The 19,859-nt window shown below is 40.4% G+C and overlaps 1 protein-coding gene across 1 annotated transcript in view; it reads left to right on the plus strand.

Moving 5' to 3' along the window:
• The first annotated feature begins 4,895 nt into the window (after positions 1 to 4,895).
• sipa1l3 (signal-induced proliferation-associated 1 like 3) overlaps positions 4,896 to 19,859 on the plus strand; it is a 97,307-nt gene continuing 82,343 nt past the window's right edge. The window contains exons 1-2 of the mRNA XM_037677513.1: positions 4,896 to 5,023; positions 19,077 to 19,193. The gene's annotated coding sequence lies outside the window, so the exon portion shown is untranslated. The remainder of the gene's footprint in view (positions 5,024 to 19,076; positions 19,194 to 19,859) is intronic.

A 19,859-nucleotide genomic window follows, 5' to 3' on the forward strand; every position in this document is an offset into this window, starting at 1 on the left:
TGTTTTAAGATCATTCACGTTTTTTCCTGCTTTCGTTTTGAGTTCCCCTCTCATTCATTCAGCTCCTGTCACCCTGCGCCACGCCCCCTCCACCATCTACCGCAATCTAGGTTCACGAGCAACACCTGTTCAGTCCACTATTTAAGCTCCCTGTTTTCCCTCAGTTGTTGCCAGATAATTATAGGTTCTTCCCGTAGATATCCAGCGTTCCCTCTTTGTATCACAGTTTTCGACCATAGCTTTGCCCACGACCTCTCGTTCTCGCCTTTGCCACCGGACTGGATTCCTCGCCTATATCTGATCATATTGACGACCGCTTTCCCTCCTTGACCATGATTTTTGGATTCCCCTTTTGGTTCTTCTGCCTGGCTGCATTCCCCTCTGGTTTTTGACCCTTGCCTGCCCCTGGATCAAGTTCTGCTGCCTAAACCCCTCAGTGTCACAGCTCGCCCATCCAGCCTCGCTACCTGTTCGTGCTCACGCTGCGCGCTGCTGCTCCTTGCGCATGTTACCGGCTCCTGAGATTCGGACCGGTACCGAGACCCACCTGGCCCACATCTCAGACTGGTTCCAGAGACAGAAGGTTGGTGGCTTTATTCTTGTTTACTCTGTTCAGTCTAGTCTGCTTGCAGCCACTAATCTGTCTGTCTCCCTCAGAGCGATCCGGTACCAGAACCTCTTGCCAGACGCTGCCGGTTTAAAAATAAACATTTTAAAACCTTTTTCTGAGTCTGTGCTTGTCCGATCCACCCCAATTCGTGACACTGACAGTTGTTTGTACCTACGTGCCAAAAAGCAGTTCAGAGTATCTGTCCTTCTTGGAGCCCTTAGCGGGGGATGCTGGAAGGTGTGCCAGCTGGGGACTCTTTTATCCTGCCGGGGCACTACAATACCCACATGGGTAACGACAGTGTGACCTGGAGGGGCGTGACTGGGAGGAATGGCCTCTCTGACCTGAGCCTGAGCGGTGTTCTGTTGTTGGACTTCTGTGCTAATCATGGTTTGTCCATCACAAACGCCATGCGCAAACATAAGGGTGTGCACGTGGCACCAGGATGCCCTAGGTTGCAGATTGTTGATTGACTTGTGTTATGAGTTGACTTGAGTTGTGTCCTCTGATTTGCGGCTGTTTGTTTTAAACACTCGAGTGGACCATGTTCCGCAGCTCGGTTGTTGGAAGTGGCTGCCTTGAGCTGCGGCCACAAGGTTGTCGGTGCTTCTCGTGGTGGCCATCCTCGAACTCGGGGGGTGGGACACCCCGGGTTAGGGAGGCTGAGAGTCTTATCGGGCCTTGTTGGCTGGTGGAACTCTGGAAGCAGCTGAGGAGTACTGGAGAGCCAAGCGGTCAGCAGCCTAGGCTGTTTCTGAGGTAAAAACTCAGATGTGGGAGAAATTTAGTGACGCCTTGGATAAAGACACTCAGTTTGTGCTGTCATTTCTAACCCAAACCAGGCTTGCACCGACCAGGATTAGGGCTGGGCTATTATAATGTCATTTAATGGGCGGGCTGAGTCGGTCTCGGGCTTTTAATAGGGTCAGGATCAGCCACAATCTAATTATATGCTGACTCGGATCCTCAAAGTCATGGGGGTTAGCCCATCCAGTCTACGTGTTTTGTGGACTTGGAGAAGGCATTCGACCGTGTTCCTCGGGGTACACTGTGGGGAGTGCTCCGTGAGTATGGGCTTGGAGGCCTGTTGCTAGGAGCTGTTTGGTCCCTGTACAAGCGGTGCAAGAGTTTGGTTTGCATTGCCGGTATTAAGTCGGACCCCTAGGGTGGGATTTGAACTTCACCAGGGATGCCGTGATTCGGTTCATAACTTTCATGGACAGAATTTCTCTGTGTAGCCAGGGGGTGGAGGGATTCCTTTCGGTTCGGTGGCCTCAGGATTCCATCTCTGCTCTTTGCAGATGATGTGGTCCTGTTGGCATCATCTTGCCATGATCTCCAGCTCTCACTGGAGCGGTTCACAGCCGAGTGTGAAGTGACTGGGATGAGAATCAACACCTCCAAATCTGAGGCCATGGTCCTCAGTCAGAAAAGGGTGGCTTGCTCTCTTCAGGTCGAGGATGAGGTTCTGCCTCAAGTGGAGGAGTTCCAAGTTAGGCCTGTCACAATAAACAATAAATCAATTAATTGCATGATAAATGAAAATTATCAACCTCATTTTCATTTATCGGCTTTGTCTCTCTCTTTCTACTGAAGACACTGGATGACAAAAGGCTCAACTCTGGTGCTCTTCACTGACCCCTCCCTTTCGCTTATCACTTTAAAATCCATTTTAACCGTCCAAAATTGTGTTTTTGGATCATTAAAATAAGCTAAGCTGAGAAGCTAAGCTAACAGGCTGACCTCAGGGAAAAAACCTCCGTCTTGTCAAAGCTCCAAAATTCACGGTTGAAACTGGTGCCTTCGTGTAAAAAGTTTTTATCTGCAAAAAGAAGCTGAGAACTTGTTTACTGATTAAAAGCTTTGTGTGACAAATGCTATGCTAAAGCGCTCAAACTACACTGAACATCTGCCATTTTGAGAACTGAAAAACAGGAATGTGAGACAGCCCATGTCATGTCAAGGGGCCTCCCTCACATTTTTTCTTAAAGAGACATGCTGCTCGCTCCCTCTCAATCCATCCTTCGGTTCAAACAGTCTTATACTGCCATCCAGTAGTCAAAAACTGGTACTACATGCAAAACAAATTAACCAACTTTTTTTTTATTTGACAATAATTGCTAATTATTGTCAAATTTCAAACAATATCATTTATCGCAATAATTTCTGAGACAATTAATCGCACAGCAAAATTTGTTATCATGACAGGCCTAGTTCAAGTATCTGAGTTTTTTGTTCGTGAGTGAGGGAAGTATGGAGCGTGAGATTGACGGATGGATTGGTGCAGTGTCTGCAGTATTGCAGACTCTGTGGTGGTCCGTTGTGATGAAAGGGAGCAGAGCTGTAAGGCAAAGCTCTTGGTTTACCAGTCGGTCTACATACTCTCACCTATGGCCACAAACTCTGGGTAATAACCAAAAGAATGAGATGGTGGATACAGACGATTGAAATGAGTTTCCTCCACAGGGTAACTGGACTCTCCCTTAGAGAGGGTGAAAAGTTCAGTTATCTGAAGAGACTGGGAGCTCCTCCACTTCGAAAGGAGCCAGTTGAGGTGATTCAGGCATCTGGCAAGGATGCTCCCTGGGCGCCTAGGGAGGTGCTTCAGGCATTTCCGAATGGGAGGAGACCCCAGTGAAGACCCAGGACATGCTAAACTACGTCTTTTGGTTGGCCTGGGAATACCTTGGGGTCCTCCCAGAAGAGCTGGAAGAGGTGGGTGTGGAAAGAACTGTCTGGGCCTCCCTGCTCAAGCTGCTGCTCCTGCAATCCAACTTTGGAATAAGAGGAAGATAATAGATGGATGGATGGATGGATGGATGGATGGATGGATGGATGAATACAGTGTTAAGAAATAAAATATGTTTACGTCTGACTGGAATAAAATGAACAGTTTCTTGCTCACAAGAACACAGATCTCACAGAGATGTATTAGGATCCAATAAAATGTATTTTTCTTGATGGCAGTATTTAATTTTGAGTTGCTCATTTTCAGGTATTTCACAAAAGTTTTACTACGCTTTTAATAAAACATTCAAATGTTAATTTCCAGCAACATCAGGGAGTGCGCTTATAATGGGAAATAACCACAAGGTTGTGCTGTTGGACAATTTGTCAGCAATGCATCATTGAATTTAATAAAATGTGAAGATAAACCAGCAATGATTACCGGTGTCGTGCCACATTTGGTATCCCCGATAGTCAGATGTAGACTTTTCACAGTAAAAAAAATAAAATAAAAATTAGTCAGAACTATACAACAAAGTTCAGGTTTGAGCTATTTCTCCAGTACAATTTTAACTTTTGTTACATTATACTTGAACATCACATGTATTTATTAAACATAACAATTGTTATGTTGTATTTTCAGATTAATCATAGCAGATATTATTAGGAAATTAATTTTGATTAAAGTAATGCTTTATTGATCATTAGAGGTTTATGTACAAGCAAATTTAAGCAGCTATTTTCAATTGTAATATATATTTTTAAATAATAGAGACTGTGTCATAATTGTTGGGAACATATACCAGTACTAGTAAGAGAAAGTATTTTTATATAAAACATATAAAATGGATGATTTTAAATATATTTTCATAATAAGTTATTTTGTTTTATTTATTATTAATGTTAGATGCAGAATACATTGCAGTGCAAAGATTCCTGTAAATGCAGAAGATTTAATTAAAAACAAATGGAGCTACCAAAAAAAAAAAAACCCCAACAGATTCCAGAGCAGCTAAATGAGGAAGAACACAACATTATCCATCGCTGCTATTTCCTCAATTTCATCACTTCCCTTTATAGTCCCTTTATATCATAATCAATGGTGTTTAATCCTTTAGCTATTACTGTAACTCTAATCCATTTATTTTGTGTCTGATAGTAGTTTATATTTATGTTGATGTTTGTTTTTCTGTATTCTAAATATTTAGGAGTTTGTTTCATATATATATATATATATATATATATATATATATATATAGTTTTTTTTTTTATGCATCACGGTTTTTGTTTTCCTTTATAAGATATTTGTGGAAAAAAAGTTTTAGCATCTAAATTGCCCAAATTGTAATATTATACACTTTAAAAACTGGGTATGTCCATGCTATGGAGCCGCTATAGTATAATATTTAGTACATTATTTTAGTACAAATTCCTGTTTTGTATTATTTTGGTTTGCGTTCAGTCTCACTGCTGCCCCCTGTGTTACTATCTGTACACTGCAGCAGTTGGTGCCGCGCATGCGCATTAGGAGTGCGGGCGCAGTTGTGCGGTGGTTTCGGTTGAGCATTCTTGGTAAGCTCGCGCTCGGGGAACAGGCTGCCGACTGACGGTAAAAACCAAGGGTCGTTTTCTTCATGTCAGGGGAGTTGCGTTAACGGAGTAGCTGAGACACCGGAGCAACTTCGGGTAAGATCTTTCTGTTCTTGGTTTCTCCAAACCAGTTGAACTGTATTAAATATTCACAGCTGGCGAAGTAGACATTAGCGAGCAAAGCAAACACCGAGGGAGACTAAAAGCTGATCCGACCAACTTCAGTCAATGAAGAGAGCAGCGTCCGCGTATAAACGTGTTTCACGGTTCCACTTGAAGCCCCGGGCTCACTTCTCCTCTTCGAGCCTCCAATCATGCACCCGAGCCCACAAAGCTTTAAAAACACCGCGACATTTTATGTACTTCTACTACAACCTTCCTAATCGTAAGGGTTCTAGTGCGCATGCTCTTCGGGTTCCACAAACTTCGAATTTGTAGTTTTTTTGTACCCGAGTTAATCACAGTAGTGAGGGCCGAGAGAAAACGGTAAAACTACAAGTTCCAGACAATGGGAGCTTTGTTTGGGAGCTTGGGTAGTCGGCTAGTTAGCATGGACGAGGTTTGAATTTCGAGTAGTTGTGCCGCAATCGGAAGTTGCCTTGGCTGGGCATTATTTGAGAAGCAGCAGCAAGGGAAATGTTTTTGTTGCAAGGGTTAAGTGATTTATTTTGAAAGGACGGTGGAGGGTTGCAGTAGTTGTAAAATGGCAGGGGTTTTGGCACGAAAAGGGTGTGCAACATGTCTTAATTGTGGTAGTAAAAGCAGGATTGGGTGAGCTCTAAAGCATGTGCTGACATGCAGAGTTCGTTCACCTGTCAGGAGACGCGCGCGCGCGCGCGTGTGTGCAGTTAAGCGTGTACATTGAATGGGAAGAGATGATGATTTCTCTTTACTCATTGACTGAACCCCCTCGTGCTGCTGCTGTAGTCCCCAACCTGCAGGATGTGACACCTTGAGCAATATGATGATGGATTCGTCTGAGCAGCAGAGCATGATGCACTGCACAGTTTACCTCGCTTGCTTGCCACCTGGAACTAATGGACTAATGATGATCAGCAAAACGCGTGAAATGATGTTGGGTATTTTACAACCCCTGGCAAAGAAATATGGAATCAGAGGATGTTCTTTGAATTGTTTAAAATTGTATTAAAAAAAGAGTCATGCTTCTGGCATTCAAACCAATGAAAAGGAGAAACGACTACTGTAGTCAAGTCACCATTGCTGTTTTTAATGAAATCATAAGAAAAACTTCCCCATTAATACTTTGTTGCACCACCTCTGACTTTTATAACAGTTTTAAATCTTTGAGGCGTGAACTAATGTCAAACAGTCCTCTTCATCAGTCTGCCTCAAACTGTCCTGTTGCCAGATCAGCTTCAGAGGTTGGAACCTTGTCACAGACTATTTTCTTCAGTTTCCCAGAGATTTTCAACCGGATTGCGATCCAGAGTATTTGCACATCATCTTTCTTGAAGGGAAGTTTTTAGGTCCTTTGTCCTATGACAAGATGCTTTTATCATCTTGAAAAATGAAGCCATGATCACTAAAATTATTTTCAACTGATGGAATAAGGAAGTGTCTTAAATTTCAGTGTAGACTTGGGCATTTATTGAAGGTGTAATGATGGATATCTCTTCTGTGTCATTACCTGACATGACTCATCTAGTCACCCACAGTCCATGATTGCTTTATTTAGCCCACAGTTGCCTCGTTCTTTTCTGTTTGGGTGTTAATGTCGTTCAACTTTATCCCATTTCTTTTAGGTCATTTTGTATGTTTCCATCACAGATGTGTATTTTCTGTTTTCAAGACATTTTGCTTTAGGTTTAAGTTCACCCATCTGTATCAGCACAGTGTTTATGTACAGTTATGATAACCCAACACTTGATGTTCCTTTTGAGCAGAAATCAGCTTTGAACACATACATCCTGCACTGTTCTCATCTGAACTCTTTGCTGATTATAACAACATGATTCTGCCCATTAGGTTTCATTGCATAATGCATTCCTTGTTGTGAAGCAATAATGCACTGTGTTTACTTTCCATATCACTTACATACAAATTTGAGATAACGACACCAGAACTAGGCAGGGTAGTTGTTAAAGAATCAGAAAGCTGTCTGCCTGTGCATTTCAGTGTTTTAACTGAAAATTCTAAATGTCTATTATTCATCGATGCACTGGTGCTTAGGGCATGAAAGAGCTTCACTATTGTATCTCGTAGCCTTTGTATTTGAACTTTTGCTATCTCTACCTGCTTGACAAAGTAAAAGTCTTTGAAATTGCAGCAGGATATTAGTCATTAGCTATGTTTACATGCGCAGAATTCTCTGACCGGATTGAAATGTGTTCTGTTTGAATAATTCAAATGTGTTGTTTACATGGGCACAATCTGTTCATGATGAGCGTTTACATGCAGCGGGCTTTGTTCTGAACAGCAGTACTGACATGCGCAGTTTGGTAAACTCTCCTTAAAAAAAACACCGAAGAAGAAGTTCTACTTCCGGGTGAACGTAAACAAACCTGAGCACCCAAAATGGACCCGCAACAGGTTTTAATGACGTTGGAGACGTTACTGCACTCCCTGACTGAGCTACAGGTAATAGAAATCATTTTGAGCTCTTTAAAAGTTTCTAGTAGAAATGTTGTCGCTCACCGACCAGTTTTACTTCCCTGACATGCTAATATTATTAGCGTTAGCCAGGCGGAAATGGCAAAGTCGCACATGCGCAGTCAGGTCAGTTTTTCACCATCAGATAAAAATGAACAGATCAAGCGTTTACATGCGCACCGATCGGGTTTCGGATCGGCGTAAACCACCCGTTTCGTTCTGATCAGAAATTATAACGGATCGCGCCGAATACACAAAAAATAACCCGAACGGAGCGTTTACATGACACACTTTTATTCCGACCGGCCATTTGATCCGGTTACTTATGTCCATGTAAACATACCCATTGGAGCAGCATGTCTCTGCATGCTTTTTGATTTGTTGAAAACATAAAAAAATTGTGATACATATTGCAGTCAGTTCAGCATCTGATGCAAGACTGTTGATTTTTCTATGTTTAAATTCCAGAATAATTACGGTATATGAAAACATTGAGCAGTTCAGGTGCCTCAGTTTACCTTAAGTTTACTTTATCTTCATCATAGCATGTACCTTATTTTGTAGACTACACTTCACCATTGCTCTTTTCAGTCATAAGGTAGTATCTAACTGGACTGGGACCGTTTGTGATTTTTGGTGTATTTTTATTTCAAAAGTGTACTTCAGTAGATTAAATCATAAACTTGTGGGCAATGAAATAATGTGCATGGTCTGAAATAAAGTGTTGCAAGCTGAACAGACAAAAAATAGGCCATTATTAAAAAAAAAAAAAAGTTCAAAACTTTGTCACATCACTTGCTGATGGTAAACACTTAGCATTCTGTGAGACTTCCCCCCAGATATTTTGTCCATTTTCTCATCATTTTTAAGTTACCACCTAATAGGAATGCGCGATATAAACGGTACACGGTAGAAACGATAGAAATTGAGCCTACGATAGAGATCTGTCTTCTACCGGCTAACCGCAGTAATGCTGTGTCTGATGTAAAATCAGAGTTTTCAATTTAATCGTTACTTTTTTTAGTTGAAAACTGTGCGCAAGTGGCGTTAAAGTCTTTTCTTCGAGAGCTAAGTAGCGAAGCTGCAAGCTAACTACAGCCAGCTTGCCATAGTGTTGCCGTATTCAGATGCATGCACAAAACGCTGTGTTCCGTCGAAAGTTAAAATAAGCGTTGGTCATCTTTAGAGAAAATAAGGCTGTGTTGTGTGATTTTACTGCGAGACCCTCTGGTCAAAGCCACAGACTCATTTTGTGTCAGTTCTCCTTTAAATCTGAAGGCGTCGCCCACTAGAGGGTTGGAGGGTGAAGTGTTTTCAGTTGCTGCTCTGTTGTTCATTTCTCAAGTGAGAAGACTGGAAACTGTTAAGTTAACAACATATTATTTTGTTTAAAACATATGGCTAAAACTACATTTGATCTTTTGCACTGTTTTGCACTACAAGCAAGAAGCCTAATACTTGATTTGTTTATTATTTAAAAACTCTCTGGACCTAGTAGTGACATTTTCTTAATTCAAAATATATGATAGCAAAAGGACACCCTATGCTTTTTAAAATTCCTATTAAGTTTTATACCAAAAAACATATCGCGATATTTATCGTTATCGCCACCCTTCACAACACATATCATGATATGAATTTTATGCCATATCGCACATTCCTACCACCTAATTTACAACAGTCTCAACTCCGTGAGACCTTTGCACCTGTTCTCATGTGTATATGCATCACATTGTAATTAGTGTATTTATAACCCTTTGCTTTGCTAAATTATAATTCCAACATAAAACACATTTCAAGAAAACTGTAGTTGAAAGAGGCTTACTCACAGCTCAAATGCAATGATCAGTATTCTGCTCTAGGAGCCCTAAACTATTTTTTCATTTTAAAAGCTCTGCCAATTTGTGTGAAGACGAGCATTTCGGTGTAACACACTGTGTTCTACATGTTCTTACCACTTTTATTTATTGCAGTAAATTCTGTAGAAGTGACTTGTCCTTTGGCACTTATTTGCTCTCTATGTACAGAACCAATAACTTCTTTTTCTCCTGTTTTCAGTTAATGATTATTTGAAGCAGGTACACTTTTCCACAGATACAAACCCTCGCATATGTTTATGTCATTGGATGCTCTTTGTCAGATGTTTTGCAAGAGCTCATGTCTGTCACTGGAAAATCCCTGAATAGTTCAGAGGTATAAGATTTTTACTGTAATGTCACGTTATCCAAATTAATCTGCACTCATTGCTCAACTTTGGATTCATGTCAAGAGTATGATAAAGCACCCCCAGCTTGTAGCCGTCTCCAATGGGTGCCAAATAACAATTGCTTACCGTTTGTGATCAGTCTGAACATCTCGTATTTTCTGCTACTTAGTTTGGTGTTTCATTACAAGCAGCTGCAGGAACAAAGGATGCAGTCTTCAAAGGGAGCTAAATGTGGGCCACCTGAGTGATTCTTGCCTGTAAACATTCCTTTGAATCAACACGTCATATGTTGGCAGAAATGACTCATGAGTAGATATAATTTTCTTCCGTATTTCAATGTTATTGACAAGAATTTTTCAAAACTTGGTCACCGGATTGCAGTGATGGGCTTCTTTTTTGGAAAATTATATGATCTTGCCAAGTTTGTTTTGTGCGATATTTTCTTAGGAAGTCTTTTTTTGTTTTTACTGTCACACCTTGGTACCCCTGGGTTGTTTGTAATTTGAGAATACGAAAACTCTCGCCAGGTTTCTGTTTCTTCCTTTAAGACGTCCTCATTAACTAAAGGGTAACAACAGAAAGCTGCTGTGTGTTTTTAAAGAGAAGAGCACACGTACTGTACACACAACATCCATCACAATCGTTGTACGTTTTCTGATAGGTCACAGAGTGATAGGACAAACCGTTAGACTATGGATACCATCTGGTGTGTGTGCCAGGGTCCATACTAACGTCTCCATGTGTGCAGAGAGGTACGCTTAACGAGTCGAGCTTAGCATTGTTTTGAAATCGCACTTACTACTTTTGCCCATATTATTGGTTTATATGGAAAATCTAAGCTGCTGAGATCCTTGTATCAGGTGTATTTTAAACGTTTTCTTTGTTTTATTATTTATTTATATCCCTCTTTTGTAGTCCATATAAACTAACAATGCAAAGCAGTTTAACCTCTTGTTGACAGTTACTCGATAAGCTATCACACCTGCTACGACAGCCACTTCCCAGCTGCTGTGAATCATGGGTTGACAATTAACTGACTGACTGTGCTGCACAGGTGTTCCTCTTGCAACGCCGTTTTGAGTCTGTCGCTTTTTCGTGAGACATTATCAGATATTAACCTAAAATCTTTCAATTGCTTCAGAGTAGACTAAGCTTATTTTACGTTGTTATACTAAAGTGACAGTGCAATAATGCATAAATACTTTTGGCACTGAATGCAAACTGGCATAAAAAAGATGTTTTAACAAAATTTGTCACGTATAATTAGTCAGAGGGACTAGAGCACTTGAACGCATCATGTGGCCAAGAGCAAATGTCCATGCAGAGGGCAGAAAACTGCATTTGATGTGATAATTATGTAAAACAGATCATGTTTATATAACACTTAAGTTTAGTTGTAATATTTTAAGTCTTTTAGGCATTAAAAACATATGAATACATGACTGCAATGCACTTCTTGGAAAATGTATCCAAAATTTTAGTCTATAAAGAAGTCCAATTATGCGTTTTGGTTATGTTGTTTAGATCTAAATTGTGTTAAAGTAAGTATACAAGCTTTTATCACATAATTATTTCAAACTATGAATCGGTGTCATGCCCGTGTGTTAGACTGTAGGGGTCCAAGCTGGAATGGCATTATTTAATCATTGTTGTTGTCAATTCCCCCACTCTCTTTGATTAATTTTCCTCCCTTGAGGGTCTTACCCTTTAGCCAGCATGCTTGACAGTGTCAAGAGGTCAGAAATTTACAGAAAGAAGGGAATGTCATGTTTTAGTTTTTTTTATGAAACCTTGTTTTATGCCCTCTTGTGCTGATATAAAACATTTGCTAGGGAAGCAGTTGATCTATCAAGTCCTATTTATTTTCTTACTTCTTCAGAGGTCAAATTCCTTCAGGGTGTTGTTTATAAATCTGCATTTCCCTTTCAAGGAAACCATTCAGGGAATCAGTCTCATATGTTAGCACCTTTAAAAAGGTTCAATTCAACTGGTTCCCTCCATCTGGCTATCAGGATGAAGTAGCCTTTCAGAGGTAGCACACACTAGACCCAGGCTACTTTTTCCCCCTGAATCCTCTGTGCAGAATATGTTTGACCAGAGTAAATATAGCCTGTTGGTTTTAGCTCCAGGATAAACACAGATGTTGAGGTTGCCTTTCTTGCCACAGGTTGGCCAGCATCCTACCAGCGGTCAGTGTTTGTAGCAGAATGTGGGAGTGAGCAAAGAGGCGTCATCGTCCATCTGCAAGAAAACTATCAGTGGTATTAAGCTATTGATAAGATTATAAGAGATACACAACAAAAGACCTGTGCATTATTGTCAATTTAGCAACTTCAAAGTGGCTGTTCTTCTGTAGACATAACAAATATATCCCGAGGACTACTTAAATCTGTCAGAACTTAAGTTTGAACCTGAATGTATTTGAGCTTATGGAAATAACAGAGAGCCTAAATATTTTTGAGGCAGGCTGTAGTAAAACCAGATCTGACTGCAAGAGTTATTTTTGAAGTCTCACACTGAATTCAGCAATACTGGGGGTAGCTGCAGTAACTGGCTGTTGGCCTTTTCTGTCCCTGAGCAGTACTAAATGTGCATACCTCCATAACAATGAGATTTTATCTTTTACTTTTCCCCTGATTTGGTGTTCCCCTCTTCTCATGCATACCTCCTAAAAAAACTGAAGCTGCTGTGTTTAATCTTTGAGAATTGAGTGTATGTACACAAAGCAAGCATTCCTTTGTTTTAATGCCACAAAAACATTCAGATACCTGCGAGTGGAGCCTGAAGGGACAGCCGGCACCTTTTTATACAATTACTTTATTTTCACAAGTTCTTGTTTTGTGTCTTTTGTGTCTTGGAAGATGCATTCATCTGCTGGTTAAAAGGGACGTGTGTGTTGCACCTGAATGTTTCTGTTCAGTGCCCTGAGATGACTTCTGTTGTGACTTGGCACTAAGAATGCACGATATATAAATGGTACACGGTAGAAACAATAGAAATTTAGCCTACAATAGAGATCTGTCTTCTACCGGCTAACCACAGTAATGCAGTGTCTGATGTAAAATCAGAGTTGTCAGATATAATCGTTACTTTTTTTTAGTTGAAAACTGTGCATAAGTGGTGTTAAAGTCTTTTTTTCGAGAGCCAAGTAGCGAAGCTATAAGCTAACTACGACCGGCTTGCCGTAGTGCTGCTGTATTTGGATGCATGTGCAAAACGCTGTGTTCCGTTGAATTATTTTTTTTCCCCATCAAAAGTTAAAGTAAGCGTTGGTCATCTTTAGAGAAACCTGCTCTCTGATCTGTGAAAAGGACACTGTGTTGTGTGATTTTACTGCGAGACCCTCTGGTCAAAGCCACAGACTCATTTTGTGTCAGCTCTCCTTAAAGCGGAGGGAGTCGCCCACTAGAGGGTTGGAGGGTGGTGTTTCAATGTAAAATGCTGCTCTGTTGCTGTTCATTTCTTAAGTGAAAATACTGGAAACTGTTAAGAGTTAACAACATATTATTTTGTTTAAAACATATGGCTGAAGCCCCCAGTATACTGCCGCATACGTCCATACGCAGAGGTACGCACGTACGGACGCAGAGATATGTGCGTACCCCCCAGGGCATGTCCGTGCAAAGCTCAAATTTTTACGACCGCGTACGTCCATATGCAGAGGTACGCATGTACGGACGCAGAGGTACGTGCGTACCCCCCAGGGCATGTCCGTGCAAAGCTCAAATTTTTACGACCGCGTACGCGGTGTCGCACAATAAATTGCCCAGCGACGGACTGTTTTGTATGCGACACCAATGTATTAAATTCCTCTTCTTCATCCCTGATCTGGCATTTTATTTTGTTTTTTTGCCAAGAGGCAGTGATCTCTTCCTCCTCCGTTGATGCCATGACTGAAATGGTGAGCAATGAAGGAATTTGTATCGAGCTAATTAAACTCAGGTCCAGCATGGCTGTGGGAGGGTCTGGAGATTTCCTGGTGGGCTGGTCTGATGTGTGGGCTGTAGAGCCAGCGCTCCCTATTTTTTTTTTATTTTTTAGATCTTTTTATTAACAACTATAAACAGAACACCGCTGCAGCGGAGGCTGCCAGCGCTCGCTTTTTTTTTCAACCTGTCAATCAATCCAGTAGGCGTGTCAGCAAATGACCAATCGGCGACCTCAATTTGTCCCAAGGTAAACGCCCCTTGTCTGTGAAGCTGCTCTGCAGCTACTCGGGGTGTACGCTGGAGTATCACGTCTGAACACTCTGCGTACCGTACACGTGAACGGACGTACGCGGCTGTATACTGGAGGCTTAAAACTACATTAGATCTGTTTTGCACTACAAGAAAGAAGCCTAATACTTGATTTGGTTATTATTTAAAAACTCTCTGGACCAAGTAGTGGAATTTTCTTAATTCAAAATAAATGATGGCAAAAGGACACCTTATGCTTTTTTACATTCCTATTGCAACTTTTATACCAAAATCATATCTTGATATATATCTTTATCACCACCCTTCACAATACATATCGTGATATGAATTTTATGCGATATCGCACATTCCTACTTGGCACTATATAAATTAACTGAATTGAATTGCTTCATATTTTTCCCCAATCGAGATTTCACACATGGAGCTAACAGGTGGTGTGTGCGTGTGCGTGTTTGCACAACATGTTGCACAAACAGGAAATTCTGCACCCCTAATATTGAAGTGGTTGACCATCATACAACTTTCATTCATGGGTTTTCTGTTTTTCCTGTCACAGTAATTAATGATAAAGCTACACAAACGCAAAACTACTAACTGCTTTTGCACATGAACACCAGAAGTATAAGATCTAGCATTCTTTGAAGAAAAATGTATTACCTGCCTTTTTTAAACCAGAGTTTTAAAGTAAAATCCTCATGCTGAGAGGGGTCAGAGGTGTAGCCATTTTGACCAAACCTTGTAAATGAGATTATGCATGAGCTCATGTGATGTGAGAGCTCGTCAGATGTGTTAGTTCTGATCCAATGTGTTGGGGATGACTCTCAGCTACTACCAAATTTAGCTCAATATTTGTTAAAACGATCTTTTTTCTAAGATTGATAAGCTATGGCATCCATCTTGACTTGAGTTGGCTCAGAATGATAATGAATTGTAGAGGTATATAATTCCTTCCAGTGGTTCATAGATATTTTGTTAATGCTCATGCTCAGACATAGGCCCAAACAATATTGCCACTTTGAAGTGACAGGTGATAATGAAAACAGTTTACTGTAGATGGGACTTTTTCTATGTGCAGTTTACGTTTGCACTTAAAATGTGAGATTTTCTGCTTGAGACGTGTTTTCCAAATGGGAAGGAGAGGTTGCAGGAAAGTGTCTTGGAATGAGCAGTCAATATTTCTTTTTTATTTTTTGTTAAGGGTATTTGCTAGCAGTTTTTACTCTTTCTGTGTTGCCCATTTGGAGGTCAAACTGTTGGACAGGAAATGAGTTTGGACTGTGTGTGCGCGGCTGAGATGAGTGTGGCTGTGAGTCAGACATTAGGCATCAGGGGAGATCTGTCACTAAGACAAATGAGCAGCTCACAGGAGATGAGTAAAACCTTTTCTTTAAAGCACAGAAAAATGTCATAAGGTTCATCTCCAGCATGCAGTTGAAATCCTGGACAGTTTTCCCCCCTTTACCCATGGATTGTTGGAATAGTTTAGGAGCTCATTCTTGCTTCTGCAGAGGAACCATGCTGCTTTCAGCAGCACGTTGAAGAAAGGGAATGACTCGAACAGTAAATATGTAGACAGACACATTTGCATGTTTCCACTTTTTTTCTGTCGCTGCAGGGTGTTTTTATTGAGGGTTATGTGCATCTCTTTTAAATAAATAGAGGTTTGTATTTTAAATTTTCAGTGAATCATAGTACCGGTAAATGTTTCATTTTCTCCATTCTGAAATGTGGACGGAAAAAGCTTTACACACTCACATGCAGGATGTTCATGTAGGTATTTGTAAGATGTCAAGCTTTTGCTGCTTACTGTGGGTCAATTGTTTTAATGCTGATTGAATATAAGTGGTCATTCCACTTATCTGTATACATTTTCTCCCAGTTTTTTATGGTACGATACCAAAATGTGTATTTTTTTTCCCCCTGCTTGTTTCCAAATCAGATTTGATATTGGAATGGAGGTTATTTAGTGAGTTATTTTCTCAGAGGCCGGTTCATTTGGTCTGCTCTTCTCAGAGAGGGTCTGGTTATGTGTTTATGATGGTAAGACAGAGCACCAAAAGTTTGGTTTGCTTTATGACAGAGACATAAGAAGAATTCTGATAAATACCCAGTTTAGAGCTGCTTTCGGAGAAGGGGCTTAAGTAAGTTGTTTTTAGTAAGTGCATATCATAATTTCATTCCTCTGCTTATTTTATTTGTGACTGATGTTTTTGCAGTGAACTTGTTTTTAGCAAAAAGAAATAAAAAGTCAGTATCTTGGAAGAGCCTATGAAACAAAACTGAACTTTACAGCAGCTTATAGTGAGGAAGTTTTATGTTCTCTCAACTTGTTTCTTTCTTTTTGGTTTCTTTTGTACTTTAGGGACTATAATCCATGAAAACCAGTTTGGGCTAGCTAACAATAAAAATGTCACAAGTTGGTGTCAATGACGATTATCAAAAACACACAACTGTTGTGAGGCTTAATAGTAGAGCCTGGCCGATATTGGCTATCGCCACTGCCAATAGCATAGCATTTTTCACACAAAGCTTTTAATTAAAAAAAAAATCAGTAAACGAGTTCTCAGCTTCTTTTTGCAGAGAAAAACAACCTTTTACACGAAGGCACGGGTTTCAACTGTGAATTTTGTAGCTTCGACAAGATGTTTTTTTCCCGAAGTCGGCCTGTTAGCTCGTAGCTTAGCTTCTCAGCTAAGCAGATTTTAACGATCCAAAAACGCGATTTTGGACGGTTAAAACAGTTTTTTTTTTTAAAGAGAAAGGGAGGGGTCAGTGAAGAGCACCAGAGTTGAGACTTTTGTCATCCAGTGTCTTCAGTAGAAAGAGAGAGACACACAGAAACGATAAAGGCGATAAATGAAAATGAGGTAGATAATTTTCATTTATCATGCGATTAATTAATTTATTGTTTATCGCGACAGGCCTACTTCCCAGTTCATTGTTTAAACAGTTAGTCATGTATGGTGAAGGCCTAATTAGTACTGACTGCAGTGGCATTTTTTTTTTGTAGCAAAATAGAGAGTTCAGATAAACAATGCATTTACGTGAGGACAACAAACATAACATTACTAACACTGATATATTTTACCTCTAGAGTTATTGTTCTGGCTAAAGTTTTACAAGGCAATAGCTACGCTAATGTTAGCTTGCTAACTTGAGAGGCACAAGGCTAACGCCAAGCGGGTTGGAGGATTGAAGAGAATTTATTATTGTTGATTTTTAATTTTATTTTACAGTTCAGTTACAATAAACTTACCATGCTCTGTTCAGCAGAATAAGCTACACAGTTGCTCCCTGCTTCAGGAGTGCTGTGAGTCAAATGTGTAGCATGACCATGACTTGAAAGTTGTCTATGTGCCCTCTGCTGGATATATTATACAATTATGTCATTTGCAAGTAAGGACACAGTTGGTTCCCAGCATTTTAGGAGTGAAAATTTGAAGTGTTTATATCGGTACATAATGGGCCAATTATCAACAATACCGATATGTCCCCAAACGCCTATATAGGCCCTACCGATATATTGGTCGAGCTCTGCTTAATAGGGCAACTTCTCTCAGAAATGTTATTTGCAAGCACATTACAATTAAACACAGATGTTTGAAAAGTAACATTTCTCAAATTAAAGCCTATGTTCATCCAGCTGCATGCAACTTTTATACATTTAAAAAAATGTTGTTGTTTTTTGCTGAACCCAAGCACATATGGTTCCCAGGTTACATGTGAAAAAAAAATGTTTGCCTTCTAAACAGTTTATTTTAGTGTCTGATTTTGTTAGAAGTGCCATGACTAGTTTTGCTGATGCCATTCCCTGAAACACTTGTGCTGTAATGCTTCACTGTTTTATTTATTGCATTATGCTCTTAAATCAAGCACTGCACAGCTGCAAGACAACACCTTTCTCTGTGGTGATTGTTTTTTTTTTTTTTTTTTTTTTGGTTGTTGTTGTCTCAGGAGCAAATGTGAAAACCACAAGTTATCAAGGTAATTGTTAAGGTCAGGACTTTGACTTGGCCATTCCAAAATATTTATTTTTCTTGAACCATGCTTTGGTAGAACCACTTGTGTGTTTAGGGTCATTGTCGCTGCATGACCCACCTTCTCTTGAGATTCAGTTCATGGACAGATGTCCTGATATTTTCCTTTAGAATTATCTGATATAATTCAGAATTCATTGTTCCATCAATGATGGCAAGCCGTCCTGGCCCAGATGCAGCAAAACAGGCCCAAACCATGATACTACCACCACCATGTTTCATAGGTGGGATAAGGTTCTTATGTAGGAATGCAGTATTTTCCTTTCTACAAACATAACACTTTTCATTTAAACCAAAAACTTCTATTTAAGTCTCATTTGTCCACAAAACAATCTTCCAATAGCCTTCTGGTTTGTCCATGTGATCTTTAACAAACTGCAGACGTGCAGCAATGTTTTTTTTTTGGAGAGCAGTGGCTTTCTCCTTGCAACCCTGTCATGCACACCATTGTTGTTCAGTGTTCTCCTGATGGTGGACTCATGAACATGAACATCAGTCAATGTGAGAGAGGCCTTCAGCTGCTTAGAATTTACCCTGGGTCCTTTGTGACCTCGCTGACGTTTTGTAACCTTTTCCAGCCTGATGAGCATCAACCACTCTCTTTCTGTCTTCAGAAATCTCCTTAGTTCCTGCCGTAATACACTTCCACAAACATGTGTTGTGACGAGCAGACTTTGATCGATCCTTGGTCTTTAAATCAAACAGGGTGCCCATTCACACCTGCTCATCATCCCATTGATTGAAAACACTCGACTCTAATTTCACCTTCAAACTAACTGCTAATCCTAGAGGTTCACATACTTTTGCCGCTCAAAAATATGTAATATGGATCAATTTCCTCAATAAATAAATGTCCAAATATAATGTTTTCATCTCATTTGTTTAACTGGGTTTTCTTTTAGGATTTGTGTGAATATCTGATGATGTTTTAGGTCGTATTTATGCAGAACTATAGCAATTGTAAAGGGTTCACAAACTTTTAAACACCACTGTATGTCTAGTGTCTAAAGTTTAGGCTTATTAACTACTTGTAGGAGTTGGCCATAAAGCTGTAGAGGGCAAAAGGAAATGACACCAGTTTGTGTGTTACTTCACAGACCTTAGAGGCCGTTATCATCGTGGGAGAGGAGGAGACGGATGAGCTGATAGTGCACAAGGAGAAAATGGCTTAACAACGGAGGAGGGAGAGGCTACGGGCAAAGCCTGAAAGAGAGGTCTGTTACAAGTAGAAAACCTACCAATGTTCTGTCCTCTCCTCTTTCACCTCCGAGTTCATCCTGTCTTCCCCCCCCCCATGACCTTTGCAGATGAGCTCTGATTAAATAAGTCTAGTTTAGTTTGTCAGGCAAGGCTTTATCTATGAAAAAATAATGATGACCAAAAGAAGGTGAACAAAACAAATTTGAAGTGAGCAGCTATCAAAAAGGAAGTGTGAATATGATACAACACCCCCTAGGAAGGGGTGAGAGCCTTGGAGATGAAGGGAGGGTGCTCTGTGTGTGAATCTGTGAAGGAAAAGCACTGTCTCTCTGGAGAGGGTGTGTCTGTAGAGTAGATCTTTTGCTGTGATTACCAGTACTTTGATTCAGAGAAGAAATGCAAATGACTTCAAAGGGTGGGAGGTAGGAGACAGCAGGCATTTTTTCTGCATGCATCATATACCTGGTTGACTGAACGTGCCTGGAAGGTCACAGTTATCCCCTGTCCCTGAACCTGGCTTGACCCACTTTGTTTGAAGGCAAACACCTTTGTGGCCTCTTTCCTACTCTGTTCCAGACTCGCACTTAGCCAACCTCTTAACTCCGTCCCTTCTCCCAGACATGAACTCTGCTGCTCTCGGCTCAAAACACCTTAACACACACATGGCTGCATCCATTAAG

Source organism: Nematolebias whitei, chromosome 6, assembly GCF_014905685.2.
Source record: "Nematolebias whitei isolate Nwh7 chromosome 6, NemWhi1, whole genome shotgun sequence".
Lineage (NCBI taxonomy): Eukaryota > Metazoa > Chordata > Actinopteri > Cyprinodontiformes > Rivulidae > Nematolebias > Nematolebias whitei.